We start from the raw sequence: 16,810 nt of genomic DNA on the forward strand, positions 1-16,810 counted from the left end.
CTGGGTGGACATCTTATGACGGCCCTCCAGAACGACCACTCTCGCACGCCCGTGGGGGTGCGAATCGCAGCGATCGGTGGTGCTTTGTGTCAGTCTGCCACACTGCTACACGAATCTCGATAAAGAGCCTCTGACGGAGGCTCTTTACCACGTGATCAACCGTGTCGAATCACGGCTAATTACGATGTAAACAGGAAGAGCCGTTGATCGGCTTTTCCTCACTTGCGTCTGACAAGGGGGGTCTTTGCTGATTGTTTATCAGCGCAGCCCCCCTCGGATGCCCACCCAGGACCACCAGGGATTGCCAGTCAGTGCTCATCCTCAATGCCTGCCAGTACCAGTGCCATCAGTGATGCCTATCAATGCCATCTATCAGTGCCGCATATCAGTGCCCATCAGTGTCATGTATCAGTGCCCAGCAATGCCATCTATCAGTGCCCAGCAGTGCCCAGCAGTGCCGCCTATTAGTGCCACCCATAAGTACCCATCAGTGCAGCCATTCAGTGCCTATCAGTGTCACCTATCAGTGCCCACTAGTGCCACCCATGAGTGCCCATCAGTACCGCCTATCAATGCCCATCAGTGCTGCATATCAGTGCCCATCGTCAGTGCCCGTCAGTGCCCATCAGTGCCAGCTTATTGGTGCCACCTCGTCAGTGCCGCCTTATCTGTGCCTGCCAGTGCCGCCTTATCAGTGCCCATCAGTGAAGGAGAAAACGTACTTATTTACAAAATTTTATAACAGAAACAAAAGAAAAAAGTTTTTTTTTTTTCAAAATTTTAGGTCTTTTTTTTTTTGTTTAGCAAAAAATAAAAAATGCAGAGGTGATCAAATACTACCAAAAGAAAGCTCTATTTGTGGGAACAGAATGATAAAAATTCTGTTTGGGTACAGTGTAGCATAACCACGCAGTTGTCATTTAAACAGCGACAGCGCTGAAAGCTGAAAATTGGCTTGGGCAGGAAGGGGTTGTAAGTGCCCCGTATTGAGGTAGTTAAGCAAAATACAGTTAGAATTTGTAATGGTAGGCAAATTCTTGTGGCATTCATTCAGCAATTTTTTTTTGTATAAATAGACCCCTAAGTGTGTTTTACTAAGCACTGGGGTATTTAAAGAGAAAGTATAGTGTACTTTTAGTGAACACATTTTTTGTAATTTTTTCAGTGTATACCTTTAGTTTGATGTGATGTGACTAGAGGGAGTTCTCTCCACCTCTTCATGTAGAACTCTGGCCAATTTATTTTTTAGATTTGGATCGAGTGTGGACATATTAGAACCATTGTTGGGTTTTCCAATAGGGAGATTTCCTTTTACTTCCTGAGAGAGAGACATGACAGAAAGTGAGTGGAAATTTTATAAATGTGAGAATAGATACCATCTTTGACAGCTTTCAATGAAACTGGTATCCCTACTTAAGGTGGTCCTGAAGGCATTACATTTCATATCATAACGCTTTTCTTGCATTAGGATAAAAAAATGTCCCAGCTAAATGTCCCAGCAGTTGTGTTGCCCTCTCACCTACCTATATACCGTATTTATCAGCGTACAACACGCACTTTTTCCCCCTGAAAATAGGGGGAAAATCACGGGTGCATGTTATACGCCGACAACGTACCTTGGAGGGAAAGGAGGGGGACGAGTGCCGCCGGAATTCACCGAGCTGTCATCTCCTCTCCACTCGACTTTTCACTCGGCTCTAACTCGGCTCTCACGTCACACACACAGTCCCACCTCCACCACTGGCATTGGACCAGCATTCTGTCTATCACAGGAGCTGGTCCAATGCTGATGGCAGAGGCGGGACTGTGTATGTGACTGCCGACTGAGAGCCGAGTATACAGGAGATGACGACTCGGTGATTTCCTGCGAGAGATGAGAGATGGTGAGCTGCATTGATGAAGGAGATGGGCACAGATCAGGCTGCAGATGGGCACAGATCAGGCTGCACTGAAGCTGCAGATGGGCACAGATTAGGCTGCATTGAGGCTGCAGATGGGCACTAATCAGGCTGCCTTGATGCTCACTGACCATTATTTTGCTTCAAAGTGGTTTATTTAAAAAAAAAGTTTTTTCCCTGAAACTTCCCTTTAAATTGGGGTGCTTGTTATATACCTGTGCGTGTTATAAGCCAATAAATCAGTGCTTATCTGGGCCTTATTTCGATCCAGCTCTGTGCCCATCTGCAGGGGCATGCTCCTCTCAATCTCTCCCTACATTGGTTTCCACTGCTGTCAATCTCTCCTCTCCATTGGTTCCCACTGCTGTCAATCAAACCCTGTAAGGAGGGAGTGGGGGGGGGAGCGAGGCTAAGCCTGGCTCAGGAATGAACCAGCAGGTGCGCCACCATTAAAACCAGCTTTCTATAGGGGTGCCCAGAGAAGAAGAGGACCCGAGAGTGTTGGCGGTGACCCCAGAAAATGAGATTTGGGGCCATTCTGTGCAGTGATAAAACATGTTTAATATTTTTTTAAATGATCATTTACAACTGCTTTAAAAATATCTCCTCTATGGTGACAGTTTGCAAATTTTGAATTTCTCCTTATTTTTTGTCCCAGGGACAATCTACATGACACATACCATAGTGATAATGGAACTTCCCAAGGGGGACACAGTAATAAACACCTGACAGAGCTTCTAACCTTTCCCCTCTTTGTTCCAAACTAGAAAAAATGATTTTGCCTGAGGTTATACAAGTAGTCAAGAATCTCCACACAATACATGTGTTTGAATATTCATGTCAATTGTCCAATCATGTGAAAAGCAAATTCATGTTTATTAATTTCATTGGATAATTGAAGTAAATATTCACACAATTTGATATGTAGAAATGAAAAAGGGTAATTATACTGCGCTATCCAAGTAAATCATAAATGAAAGAACCAAGCTGCAACTACAATGTGAGACACACACACTAGATACAATATAAGAAAAAAGCTGCGCTATATATTAATAATCAAAAAATGTGACCTAAAAAATAATCATCTAATAAAATAGATATATGAAGGTCAGCCAGCCATCTCTCGTCTTTTGAATGCTTTTATATACGGCATAACTGTAAGTGCAATATTTTAGCTTTTAAAAAACACATTTTTTTAAATGAATTACGCTATGGATACCTTCATATTCTTTCATGGGGAATGAGCGTGTATCTACTACAACAGAGGATAGACCACATAGAGAGTCTGGTGATATCTAGCCATCCAAGTTCTAAAGAGCCATGGCTGGGGATAAGAGCCACAGGTACTCACGATCTCCTTAAAAAGGAGATCTAAAAAGCTGGTAAGCGGCATTGAGATCACTGGTGAAGGAACTTTCCCATCGCACTTTATCACATCACCCATGGTGTTGTGGACGTATGTCACTAACGTTGGGAAGGCTAAGATATCATCACTGGGAAAATCACTGAGAACTGCACATTCAGTGGGATTTCTATCTAATAGCCCATTGGACGGGACTCTATCATATATATATTATTTATATATTTTTTTGTATTCATTATATTCACTTTTATGTTTATTCAGCACATTTCACTTGTGATTATTAATCTATTAGTGTGACATAATGAGTTGTCCATATCTATTTTATTAGATGATTATTTTTGAGGTCACACTTTTTGATTATTAATATATAGCGCAGCTTTTTTCTTATATGATATGTGGAGATACTAAACCTTTTTATTTAATGGTTGTTAAAGATATCAGCTAAACCAGCCTGAAGATATTAAAATAGCAAGCATATAGGGACTACATTATTTTTAATAAATCTGCAACTCCTAGAAATGTTTTGCATGAAGGAGCCATTAAAAATGATTGTTTATCGCTGCAGAGGGCCTATGTAACCCCTTGTTTAATAACCCCTTGTTTCCTTGGTGCTCTATACCTTTTTTTTTTTCCTGCATTATATGTTTTGGTTATGGTAACAACGCCTGACGTGATGAGTGATCTATGAGTGCTTATTACATTATAGTGGACAACCTTCTGGTAAACCGGTCATTTTGTCTTGTTTTGATGCCCATGTAATGAGCAAATATACCTGTCTCCCAATAGAGTGTGCAGCTCTGCGTACATTCAAAAGAAACATTGCTGACAAGCCTGCCAAGCCTGTCTGTCTGCCAGCAATGTTTCATTCTAAAGCTATAGTATACTTCAGCTTTATAACTGGCACAAGTATGAAATGTCAGGCATGATGCCACGTGTACACTTTAGTGTTCTTCTATAGCAGCTGTCAGAAGAGCAGAGGCACTGGCATTATTAAAGGTTGTTCTTAAGGCTAGCCGTAAAAGGATAGGATTTTGTTTAAATGTTCAAAGGGAAATTCTGAAAAATCATTGGCCAGAGCATGTGATAGTACCCTCAATGACTCAACAAGTTTAGCTAGAAAACCCTTAAAAATGTAGCTCAATTGTCATGCCAATGATTCAAATTTTAACATTCGATTTTGGGATGCATTGTAGTGATGTCATGATTATGCCTGTGACCCTACCACATACCATATGTAAAACCCACAAATGTTCCTGACAGACAACAAAAATTCTACTACTGGATCAAACTATACTTAGCACATGCACATTACAATAAGAACAATATTTCCTGAATGGAAACCACATTCCCAGCTAGAATATAGTTCCTTCATTGAGAAATGAGAAAAATTGTCCATTGTTGGCCTTCAATTTTTCTTGTCACTATGGGGGTTCATTTAATAAAACTGGAGAGTGCAGAATCTGGTGCAGCTCTGCATATAAACCTTCCAGTTTTTTTTTGTCAAATCTTAATTGAACAAGCTGAAGTTAGAAGCTGATTGGCTACCATGCAGAGCTGCACCAGATTTTGCACTCTCCAGTTTTGGTAAATCAACCTCTATGATTGAAGATGATCGTTGAATTCAAACAACAGTGATAGGTGTTTCAGGGGTTGTGGTCGATGTGGTGATGCTCTCCACACTTGATGGTCCTGCCTAAAACTGACCATATTTCGGTCTAGAATATTTGGACTTCTCCAGACCCTCTTTCACCTCTTAATCCCCAGGGATGTGACTAATCAGTCCTAGGCCTTTTTTTTGCATTCAAAGCCTGGAAGAAATACGCTAATCTAATTAAATTAATCTAATGTTAATCAATGAAGAATTGTCTAGAATTCTTAATGACTCACAACCCAAATTCTTTCAAAATATGGGAAGTGGCTCAAATACAGTGATAAAGAAAGTGCTGCGCTGACCCTCAAAACAGGCAAAAAAAAATTAAATAAAAGAGTATCAAATACAGGTCAAGTGAACAGCAGCTGACACACAAACAAACCAAGTCAAACCAATATATATATAATAAAGTGCAGAGCTAAAGTCCCAAGTATGAACTAGGAACATAAGTAAAACGTGTATATCTGTGAAGAATTGGAGAAAAATCCTGGAAAAAATAATTATTTTAAAATGAACACAGTAAACAATGAACAAGTGAGGTATGAACAAAAATGTCTATAGTGAAATGTAGTATGCTCTGGAACCAGAGTCCATAAACGTAGAGACAGTGAAAATCTTCTCAAAGGGGAAGGAGCTTGAACACTGGACGGTGAATTGGTGCTTAGATGTAAGGCCACCACAGGTAACACGCCACAGACATCATCAAAAATGAAAGAGATTAGGTACTCTTACCGGATCCATAGGACATATCTGCCGCATAGCAGTACGTCTGTTTAGGCATGAGGAGGTGACCTCCCGTGATGTCCACCCGGATGTTGTCCCATGGGTCACGATCACCGGTGAGAGGTGGTTGTCCTGTGTGGGAGTTGAACTGCTATCACGCACACTCTCCCGTTCCGGAACGGAAAGGTCAGAAGGAACTAGTTGAAGATGGAACCATGGAGGAAAAAAAGAAAAGGACTCCACATGGTGTAGGTCAAAAATGAGGGGTTTGAATGAATAAAAACCTTTACAGGATAAAAATTGATCACAAACAAATAAGAAATGGCAATGTGAGAAGCTAAAACGCCATCCCTACGCATTTCGACTGCAAAGTCTTGCCCCTGTTGAAGACTTTGCAGTCGAAAACGCGTAGGGCTGGTGTTCCAGCTTCTCACATTGCCATTTTTTATTCGTTTGTGATCACTTTTTATCCTGTAAAGGTTTTTATTCATTAAAACCCCTCGTTTTTGACCTACACCATGTGGAGTCCTTTTCTTTTTTTCCTCCATGGTTCCATCTTCAACTAGTTCCTTCTGACCTTTCCGTTCCGGAACGGGAGAGTGTGCGTGATATCGGTACAACTCCCAACCAGGACAACCACCTCTCACCGGTGATCGTGACCCACGGGACAACATCCGGGTGGACATCACGGGAGGTCACCTCCTCATGCCTAAACAGACGTACTGCTATACGGCAGATACGTCCTACGGATCCGGTAAGAGTACCTAATCTCTTTCATTTTTGATGATGTCTGTGGCGTGTTACCTGTGGTGGCCTTACATCTAAGCACCAATTCACTGTCCAGTGTTCAAGCTCCTTCCCCTTTGAGAAGATTTTCACTGTCTCTACGTTTATGGACTCTGGTTCCAGAGCATACTACATTAATTATTTTTTCCAGGATTTTTCTCCAATTCTTCACAGATATACACGTTTTACTTATGTTCCTAGTTCCTAGTTGGGACTTTAGCGCTGCACTTTATTATATATATAGTGGCTCAAATACGCCTTGATCCTTGGCCCTAGTCTGTGGGGAATACACACTCTGTCCCTCCTCTTCCCCTACCTGGTTCTTTCTCCTGATTTCCCCTTAACCTCACACCCCAATCTCCCTATTTGAGTTTACCAGCCCTCTAATTGGCTCACCCGATTTAGACATTTGTATTTTTTTAATACAACTTTGAGAGGGTTACTGACCTGGGAGGCTGAAAATGTTTACTGTATTTTCTAGTTCCTATCCTGTAAACATGTGCACATTGTTTCAGATGTTTTGGCCCCTGCGCGGTGCTTGTTATTATTCTTGTTTAAACGAATAAAGAGAATTAAACAAGAAAATTATTGTTGAGTTGTACCCCCTTAGAAAAATTGAATTACTTTTTTCAAAATAAACTCTAATCTTGTATGGAGCTTTACACTCCACCCTGGTTGTGTGCCAGCAGACACTCTCCATAGTGAATGTCTGAGTTGAACGACGCTTCACTTTTATACACAAGGGCAAAAATGGCTGCCATGACTATGTGCGGATGATAGATTTTTATAGTAATACTCAGCTGTGGAACAGAGTGTAGGAATCAAGAGCTTTGAGCCAAATGCCTTTTGGAGCAATATTTATTTTTTCTAATACAATTAGTGAACAACTCATAAATTACAGTGCTCATGGCTGAAATGAACTTGTCTCCTACGCACAGGAGACAGATAACCAGCACTCGGCCTGTCAGTTCACTTGGAAGGTCGGAACTGCATCCATGAAATTAATAGTGATTTCAGAAAACAAAACAGTCATGCCATTAATCCTTATTCCACCACCAGCCATGGTTTATTGCGCACACTCACCATGGTGCTCTTAACATAATTCTACAGCTTGGTTGAAAATCCCCAAATAAATTTTGGCATTGCCTGCAGATTCTCAGACTAGCTTTGCATTGGGGCTCGAGGAAAACAGTAGGAGAGCCACGAGCGCATTTCCTAGAAACGTTGATAGGTTTATATTTCTTAGAAAACAAAGATTGCTCTTAATGTAACAATTTGACAGCCGCGTTCACTGAAGATAACTGCAAGTATTGCTAAGATCCACGCCTGTGAGAAAGAGCAGATTGAAGTGTTTCTTTTCAGCGTGCGCACTGTGAAACATAGCTGTCATTTCATAATAAGTAATTCATTCTATTACAGTATACACTCTTACAATAATACAACACTATTCAGAGCACACATAAAAGACGTTTCAGTTCAAGCTCTAGCTCTTTTTCTTTTTTTTTGTTGGTCTTTTCACTATGCTTGGGTTACCAAAACACGATGGAGAGTGATTGAACTGTAAAAAAGAATTTAAATAAAACATTGTTATCTAAAAAATGTGGTAAGTGGGTGCCACATGAAAGCAGTTTTGAGAATGCCAGCGTATTGGCACAGCACAGTAAAAACATCCATGCATACCAGAACTGGGGGGATCACATTTGTTTTTCATCGTTAGATAAATATATAAGGTTTTTCTAGTCTGGAACATTTGTATGACTGGGACACGGTGTCACAGGGTTACTTGCTTAAAGGTGCAGAGCGGCGAGCGCTCGAGACATCACATTTGGAGAATGTAAGGCGCAGAATGTGGACTTCCTTTCTGTAGTCAGAAATGACCCTCTTCTGAGAATTATGTCCGCATATTTCTCTATATTTGGAAACTCTTAAAGGGATAATGGATATAGTAGTGCAGTATATTTGTTATACAAGCTGGTTGGTGATATCAATGTGTTAAAAACTACTTTCAAATTTTCATGTGGAGCCATGATTGTATAACAGAAATTTACTTAGTTACAGTTAGTTAGTTAAGGGGAAATTTACTAAAACTTGTGCACTCAGATTCTGATGCAGCTGTGCTTGGTATCCAGTCAGCTTCTAACTTAAGTTAAAGTGATTCTAAAGTATCATTTTTTTTTCCCTATAAAAATAACGTTATACACACCTGCTCTGTTGCAGTGGATTTGCACAAAGCAGCCTGGATCCTCCTCTTCTCGGGTCCCTCTTCTGTGCTCCTGGCCCCTCCCTCCTCTTTAATGCCCACACAGCAAGCAGCTTGCTCTGGGCACCCGAGTCACAGCTCTCTTTGTCCATTCAGACATGGAGCCCCGACCGGGCCCCACCCCCTCTCTTCCCTGATTGGCTAGCTGACTATGATTGACAGCAGTGGGAGCCAATGGCCCCGCTGCTGTGTCTCAGTCAATCAGGAAGGAGAATCTCAGATGGCTGAGATACCCGTCAACATTGCTGGACAGAGAGGGACCTCAGGTTAGTATTAGGTGGGTTGAGGGGGGCTGCTGCACACAGAAGGCTTTTTTTATATGGCTGGCAAAAACTAGTTCTTAACGGAGTCACTTCCACATTTTCACAGATCTTACTGTGAAGAGGTCTTTCTGTACATGGAGGTTATATCTCATTTACGCCAGACATAAAGAGTGCCCCCTTTCTTTTTTCTCTCTCTCTCTGTCTGTTGCATTCAGTTTGGCATCATTTGGCATCATGTCCTCAGGTTTACAGCAGTAAGAGAGTCATCTTTGGTAAGATACCTTCACAAAGCACTATATGCTCAAAGTATAGATCTAAATGAATTCTGGGGACACTGATCATGTGATTATGGTAAGGCAGATTCTCCCACATAACCTGTTTACACCAGCAAGTCACACTGAACGTCGGTCTGCTTGTGTGCAGTGTGAGACAGTGCCGATGCACCAGTTTTTGTCATTTAAATAGAATTTCCATTCACCATGTTGGCGATGTAATTTTTTTTTCCATAACACAGAACAGCAGTGCAGTGGTTTGAACTGACACTACTGGAGACAAGGCTATTTGCTTTGTCTATGCATTGCTGCTGTACTGGAAATAGCTGCCAACGCAACCACATTGCATCTGGTGTGTATGGCCCGTCAATTTCAACATTTTTCATCAATTGCTTCGGTATTCCCTGTAAGATTGCTAAATGTATTTAGTTTACATGGAAAATCTATTTTTAAAAAAATTGCTGTTTTATTTTAGGTTTTGCCGTGCATAGTTTGTTTTCTATCCCATACTTAAACAGGCAGATCTTGCATTGATTTCCTCTAAATCACAATCTGTATGCACCCAAAACTGACATGATTTTTTTTACTTCACTTTGATTTTTTCCATGTTTTTTGAAAGGATTCATCCTTTAGTATGACTGATATTTTTTTCAGAAATGTTCAGTTATGCAGTCAGTCTTATAAAGATTACCTATTGTGTTGAAACTTTTATGTTTCAACATAATAGGTAATCTTAAAAAGATTACCTATTATGTTGAAACTTTCCTATTACCACCTTACCATGTCCTGTTCTGCACTTTGTCTCAGTTTGAAGGTGGCAACCTTGGTAGATGAGCAGGGCTTTGCATGCTTATGTCAGACCTGGTGCTCTGATCGCTGGGGATTTGAGTACTAGTGATTAGACATGTGCAATTAATTTTGGTCCGAATACAAATTTGGACACATTTTTGGTTATGAAATAGTTATGAAATAGTAACAAATAATAACGAATTTTCTTGAAATCTGTTAAAATTTGTTTAGTTTATTTGTTTTCTAATGAATTCCAACTTTGCAGAACAATTAGAATTTGGATCACTCGAAAAACGATCGATCAATTCAAATTTTGTGTGAAGAAATAGCTGGTTGTTAAGCAGCGGGCCAGGAAGCCAGCCGCCCGTGTCCTTAACAACCATGAGTCATCATCTGTCAGCCAGCTTCCCCACTGACAGACAAATGTAAAGATAAAGAATGCCGGCAATTGCCCAGAAATAGAAAAATGTTTTTAAAAATGGCGTAGGGTTCCCCCCCCCAGTTCATACCAGGCCCTTAGACCCCCCCACCAGAAAGCACCTTGTCCCCATGTTGATGGGGACAAGGTCCTCTTCCCAACAACCCTGGCCTGTGGCTGTCGTGGTCTGCGGGTGGGGGGCTTATCGGAAGTGGGTCCCTTGATCCCACCCCCCACTATGTGAATGGGCACCCATTCACCAAAAATGTGGCAAAAAGTAAGAAACTAGGGAAACTGTTTGTGACAAATCTTTTATCAGAAAAGAAAAAAAAACACAGTATCTCACAAAACTGAGTACACCCCTCACATTTTTGTAAATATTTTATTATATCTTTTCATGTGACAACACTGAAGAAATGACACTTTGCTACAATGTAAAGTAGTTAATGTACAGCTTGTATAACAGTGTAAATTTGCTGTTCCCTCAAAATAACTCAACACACAGCCATTAATGTCTAAACCACTGGCAACAAAAGTGAGTACACCCCCAAGGAAAATGTCCAAATTGGGCCCAAAGTGTCAATATTTTGACTGCCTAAACCCTCTTGGGCATGGAGTTCACCAGAGCTACACAGGTTGCCACTGGAGTCCTCTTCCACTCCTCCATGATGACATCACAGAGCTGGAGGATGTTTGAGACCTTGCACTCCTCCACCTTCCATTTGAGGATGCCCCACAGATGCTCAATAGGGTTTAGGTCTGGAGACATGCTTGGCCAGTCCATCACCTTTACCCTCAGCTTCTTTAGCAAGGCAGTGGTCGTCTTGGAGGTGTGCTTGGGGTCATTATCATGTTGGAATACTGCCCTGTGGCCCAGTCTCCGAAGGGAGGGGCTCATGCTCTGCTTCAGTATGTCACAGTACATCTTGGCATTCATGGTTCCCTCAATGAACTGTAGCTTCCCAGTGATGGCAGCACTCATGCAGCCCCAGACCATGACACTCCCACCACCATGCTTGGCTGTAGGCAAGACACACTTGTCTTTGTACTCCTCACCTGGTTGCTGCCACACACGCTTGACACCATCTGAACCAAATAAGTTTATCTTGGTCTTATCAGACCACATGACATGGCTCCAGTAATCCATGTCCTTAGTCTGCTTGTCTTCAGCAAACTGTTTGTGGGCTTTCTTGTGCATCATCTTTAGAAGAGACTCCCTTCTGGGACGACAGATATGCAGACAAATTTGATGCAGTGTGCGGCGTATGGTCTGAGCACTGACAGGCTGACCCCCCACCCCTCAACCTCTGCAGCAATGCTGGCAGCACTCATATGTATATTTCCCAAAGACAACCTCTGGATATGACGCTAAGCATGTGCACTCAACTTCTTTGGTCAACCATGGCGAGGCCTGTTCTGAGTGGAACCTGTCCTGTTAAACGGCTGTATGGTCTTGGCCACCATGCTGCAGCTCAGTTTCAGGGTCTTGGCAATCTTCTTATGGCCTAGGCCATCTTTATGTAGAGCGAACAATTTTTTTTTAGATCCACAGAGAGTTCTTTGCATTGAGGTGCCATGTTGAACTTCCAGTGACCAGTATGGGAGAGTGAGAGTGATAACACCAAATTTAACACACCTGCTCCCAATTCACACATGAGACCTTGTAACACTAAGGAGTCACATGACCCCAGGGAGGGAAAATGGCTAATTGGGCCAAATTTGGACATTTTCACTGTGACTGTGTTTTGAGGTATTTTGAGGGGACAGCAAATTTACACTGTTATACAAGCTGTACATTGACTACTTTACATTTTAGCAAATTCTTTTAATAAAGAATTTGTTAAAAACAGTTTTCTGTGTTTCTTACTTATTGACACTTTTTTTGGGGGGGAGGTTGGGATCTGGGGGCCCTCTTGTTAAAGGGGACTTCCAGATTCTGATAATCCCCCCCACCTGCAGACCCCGACAACCACAGGCCAGGATTGTCAGGAAGAGGTCCTTGTCCCCGTCAACATAGGGACAAGGTGCTTTGGGGTTGGGTGTGCAGAGCAAAGCACCCACCCCCCCATGTTAAGGGCATGTGGCCTGGTATGGTTCAGGGGGGGCGCGCTCGCTCGTCCCCCCCTTTACTGACTTGCCAGGCTGCATGTTCGGATAAATGTCTGGTATGAATTTGGGGGGGGGACCCCACACCTTTTTTTATTTTAGCATGGGGTTCCCCTTAAAATTCATACCAGACCCGAAGTGCCTGGTATGGATTGGGGGGGGACCCCACACCTTTTTTTATTTTAGCATGGGGTTCCCCTTAAAATTCATACTAGACCCTAAGTGCCTGGTATGGATTGGGGGTATCTTACACCATTTTTTTAAAGATTTTTCTATTGTCGGGCAATTGCCGGCATTCTTTATCTTTATATTTATCTGTCAGTGGGGAAGCCTGCTGACAGATGATAACTCATGCTTGTTAAGGAAGCGGGTGACGGGCTTCCCGGCCCGCTGCTTAACAACCAGCTATTTCTTCACACAGAATTTGAATTGGTCGATCGTTTTTCCGACTGATCCGAGTTCTAATCTTTCTGAAAAGTTGGAAAATTAATAAATGAAACAAATTTTAATGAAAACTAAAATAAACTAAACAAATTTCAAAACCAAACTAAACTAATTCCATAACAAAACGAAATTAGTAACATAACAAATCTATCCGGAATGAAACTAAACTAATTTTTCCGTTCTGCACATGCCTATGTAAAGATTGAGAATCAGCAGGAGAGGAGGAGAAAGCACAGATCTGCAGAATAAATTAAGCAGAAGCAAGGAGACCTTTGCACTGCAGGTCTTTAGGTGCAGCTTGTTCTCCAACAAGGAGATGTTAATGCCTATCAACAGTTCTTTCTTAACTTTTATGTAACCTTTGTCAGTAGATGTTTAGTCAAGTACTTCACAGGTAATATTATGTCTCAAATGGACCAAAAATGAAAGATTTTGGTTAAACAGCAAACTGTTTTGGAACAGTGGAGCGTCGCCCAATAATTTTTTTCCCCTTTTCCCCAATTTATCTGTGGAAGCATCAACACAATTATTAGCTAGTAGAAGCCTTCATGCTCACAGTTTTTTTTTTTTAATGGTGTGAGACATTGTAGATGTGTTTAATAATGAGAAGACATTATGGAATCCTGTTGCATATTTTTTATTCTCATTCAGTTTTTAGAATCTTTTATAATGATTATTTCTTATTAATATTGAAAAATAAAAGCAAAACATTATTTTTGTGTTACAGTAATGAGATTCCTGACATTATCTGTAAGTAATTATCAAAGAGCAAGGCGCTTTAATTATTTGGCTGTTGCTGCTATGTTGGTTTTCCTGTGGGATTACGATAAGAGATTGTGACTCCTCCCACTGACTCCTGGGTGCAGCCAAGGAAAATTAGTCCCGTTAGTCTGTCTTCCATTACTGGTCATGTCGTGCAGAGTAATCTTCCTCATAAAACACATCTCAGCTTTTAATTTTAACAAGCATGAAACACAGTAATCCATTTGTAGAATGACTAATGTAACTGGCAAAGGAATGATGTCTCATCTATTTTTTAAAGGTGAGGCCACGAAACAGGCAGCTTGTGTGAAGGGGCTAAAGGGGTCCTAAAATCCACTTATTTTACAGAAATATTGATGTTATATGTGAAATCACTGATAAAATAGATCTCCATACATTGCATTATAAAGTAGTTTTTTTTGCTGCAGTGTCATTTTGCACAGGGAGCAGGTAGCCCAATACAGAGTCTGAGCATTATAATTGGATAATTCAGAATGTCAAAAAGCTTCTCTGGAAGACCAAACACATGGCCAGACTATAGATTTGGGCTATTGTAGTAAGTGTGGCAAAAGTACAGAACGTTCTTGAAATATAATGTTGCTCAGGGTAGTCAAGGGGCAAAGGAGACCTATGTTGCAGTGCCATTTTGGACAGGTAGCATGCAGCAAAGTACAAACTCTGAGCATTATAAATTGGCTAATTCAGAAAGTCAAAAAACTCTTTCTAGAAGACCAAATACGTGACCAGCCTATAGATTTGGTTTATCAAATTGGACTGTGGTGAAAGTGCAGTGCGTTCCTTATATGTATTGGTGCTCAGGGTAGTCAAGTGGCCAAAGGGGCTTCTTCAGCCACTCCACCAAGGTCGGAACATTTCATGGAGAGCCATGGATTACTCCCTCACATCTTGTTGAGATATTTGCCTGAGATACCCTATGTCAGTACATGGAGTGGTTCTCTTTGAAAGTTTTTTTTTTAATTTCACCAGGTCTAGTTACAAGCACCACAAGGGTGAATTTATGTTATTAGTTGACCACAAAGCTATTTTTTTCTCTATTATGAATTTATAGTGTCTGGTGGAGTGTCTGGCACTCACTGTAAAGCCAACCCTATCCTTAGTTCTCCAAGAAAAGATTGGCTGGGGATATATGCTGTCACTCTGTCATGAGAATTGCTAAAACCATCTGGAATAGGTGCAGACCATCTTATGTATATAGGTGGATTTCATTCTTGAAAGCAACTGAAAAGTTGTGGGGGAAGCCTTAGAAGCAGGGCTGTGAACCAACAGTATAGTGGAAACCTTTTAACAGTTGTATGTTAGCAGCAGTTTTAAATTTATACATGTCCGATTAGTCCTAGAAGAGGACATAATCATATGAAGCATGTGATGATGAAACTGCTTATTTATGGGGGTGTAGTCTATAATATCAACCCTAAGTAAAAATAAACAATGCCATACCCCACATTGAAGCGTAACCACCATGTCTGACTCCATCCACATGATAATTATTTTTTTCAAACACTCAGATGTCCACGTATATGTATCATTGCACTCTAAATACTTCCACTGATGCACTCTCTATTTTGCTCATTGACTTGCTCCTAAATTGCTATTAATCCTGGTATCTGATAATTACTTTTGGGCATTTTTACATCTCAACTTGAGACTGGCTGAACCTCAACCTTTCACTATTTACATACGCTGAATAAAACAAATACCAGGGTTGATAAACACCGGTCCTAGCGCTCAAAGGATGACAAAGAGAAAGTGGAAATGAATCCACTTTAAAAAAATATAAAATAAAATACAAGCTGCTGTTATAAGAAAAGAACACACAAATAAAACAAAATATACTATCTTATAAGAAGATAGTATTAACAGCGCTAATAAAGTTAAATGGAAGTACTCTATGGTAATAAATACAATATCCACTAAACTCTCGAATGAACGAAAGTAAATATACACATAAAGTTATTAATCATAAAACAGAAAGTTCAATGCAGTGGCATGAGAAACAATAGTCCCAAATCGATTGTTCATACAGATACCAGCGATAGCATATGATATACCAGCGGTAATATGTGAACACCGCTTGTAACTACTGCATAAATTCAAGGTTTTCTTATGGACAGTTCATTGCATACAGCGGACCACAGTCAAGGTAAGGGATTGTCTTCCTTCTGGAGTGCACATATCCATGGGTAACTAAACCTTCACCACATCACCGCGTGAATACCCCCTATGGATGTAAGCTTACCAGAGGTAAGAAAAAGACAAGCCTGTCATCTCCTTTCTTCCTTAGATCAGCTCTTCCACCATCAGAATCCCTCAGTCCTCCTCAGTCAAGATAATGCAATGTCATGGTAAACACATGTTGGAAATAGAAGGGGAGGCTCTCTATAGTGTAAAATTGTTTATTAAACCCCCCCTTATTAAATGCGCTTACACAATAGAAGTTAAAAAACAACCTGACATAATCAGCATCAGCTCACCACTGGTCGGAGCTCCGAACGGCCCGCCCACCACGATGAGTCCCGGGATGATGCTGCCTGTCTCCAGCTGGTAGGTCGCGTGGTCACGCCTTGTCGCGTTTCGTAATTCCGTCTTCAGACGCCCTCTGAAGACGGAATTACGAAACGCGTCAGAATGTCACCATGCGACCTACCAGCTGGAGACAGGCAGCATCATCCTGGGACTCATCGTGGTGGGGGAGCCGTTCGGAGCTCCGACCAGCAGTGAGCCGATGCTGATTAGGTCAGGCTGTTTTTTAACTTCTATTGTGTAAGCGCATTTAATAAGGGTTTTTTTTTGTGGGTTCTTTTTAATAAACAGTTTTACACTATGGAGAGCCTCCCCGCATATGTCCTACATGTGTTTACCATGACAGTTCATTATCTTGACTGAGGAGGACTGAGGGATTCTGATGGTGGAAGAGCTGATCTAAGGGAGAAAGGAGATGACAGGCTTGTCTTTTTCTTACCTCTGGTAAGCTTACATCCATAGGGGGTATTCACGCGGTGATGTGGTGAAGGTTTAGTTACTCGTGGATATGTGCACTCCAGAAGGAATACAATC

General features: G+C 41.3%; 1 protein-coding gene across 1 annotated transcript in view; it reads left to right on the forward strand.

The window, feature by feature from the left end:
- The window catches only part of ADAMTS6 (ADAM metallopeptidase with thrombospondin type 1 motif 6), a 504,558-nt gene that overhangs the window by 466,767 nt on the left and 20,981 nt on the right, over window positions 1-16,810 (forward strand). The gene's annotated exons all lie outside the window — the stretch shown is intronic.

The sequence above is a fragment of the Aquarana catesbeiana genome, linkage group LG01, assembly GCF_042186555.1.
Source record: "Aquarana catesbeiana isolate 2022-GZ linkage group LG01, ASM4218655v1, whole genome shotgun sequence".
Taxonomy (NCBI): domain Eukaryota; kingdom Metazoa; phylum Chordata; class Amphibia; order Anura; family Ranidae; genus Aquarana; species Aquarana catesbeiana.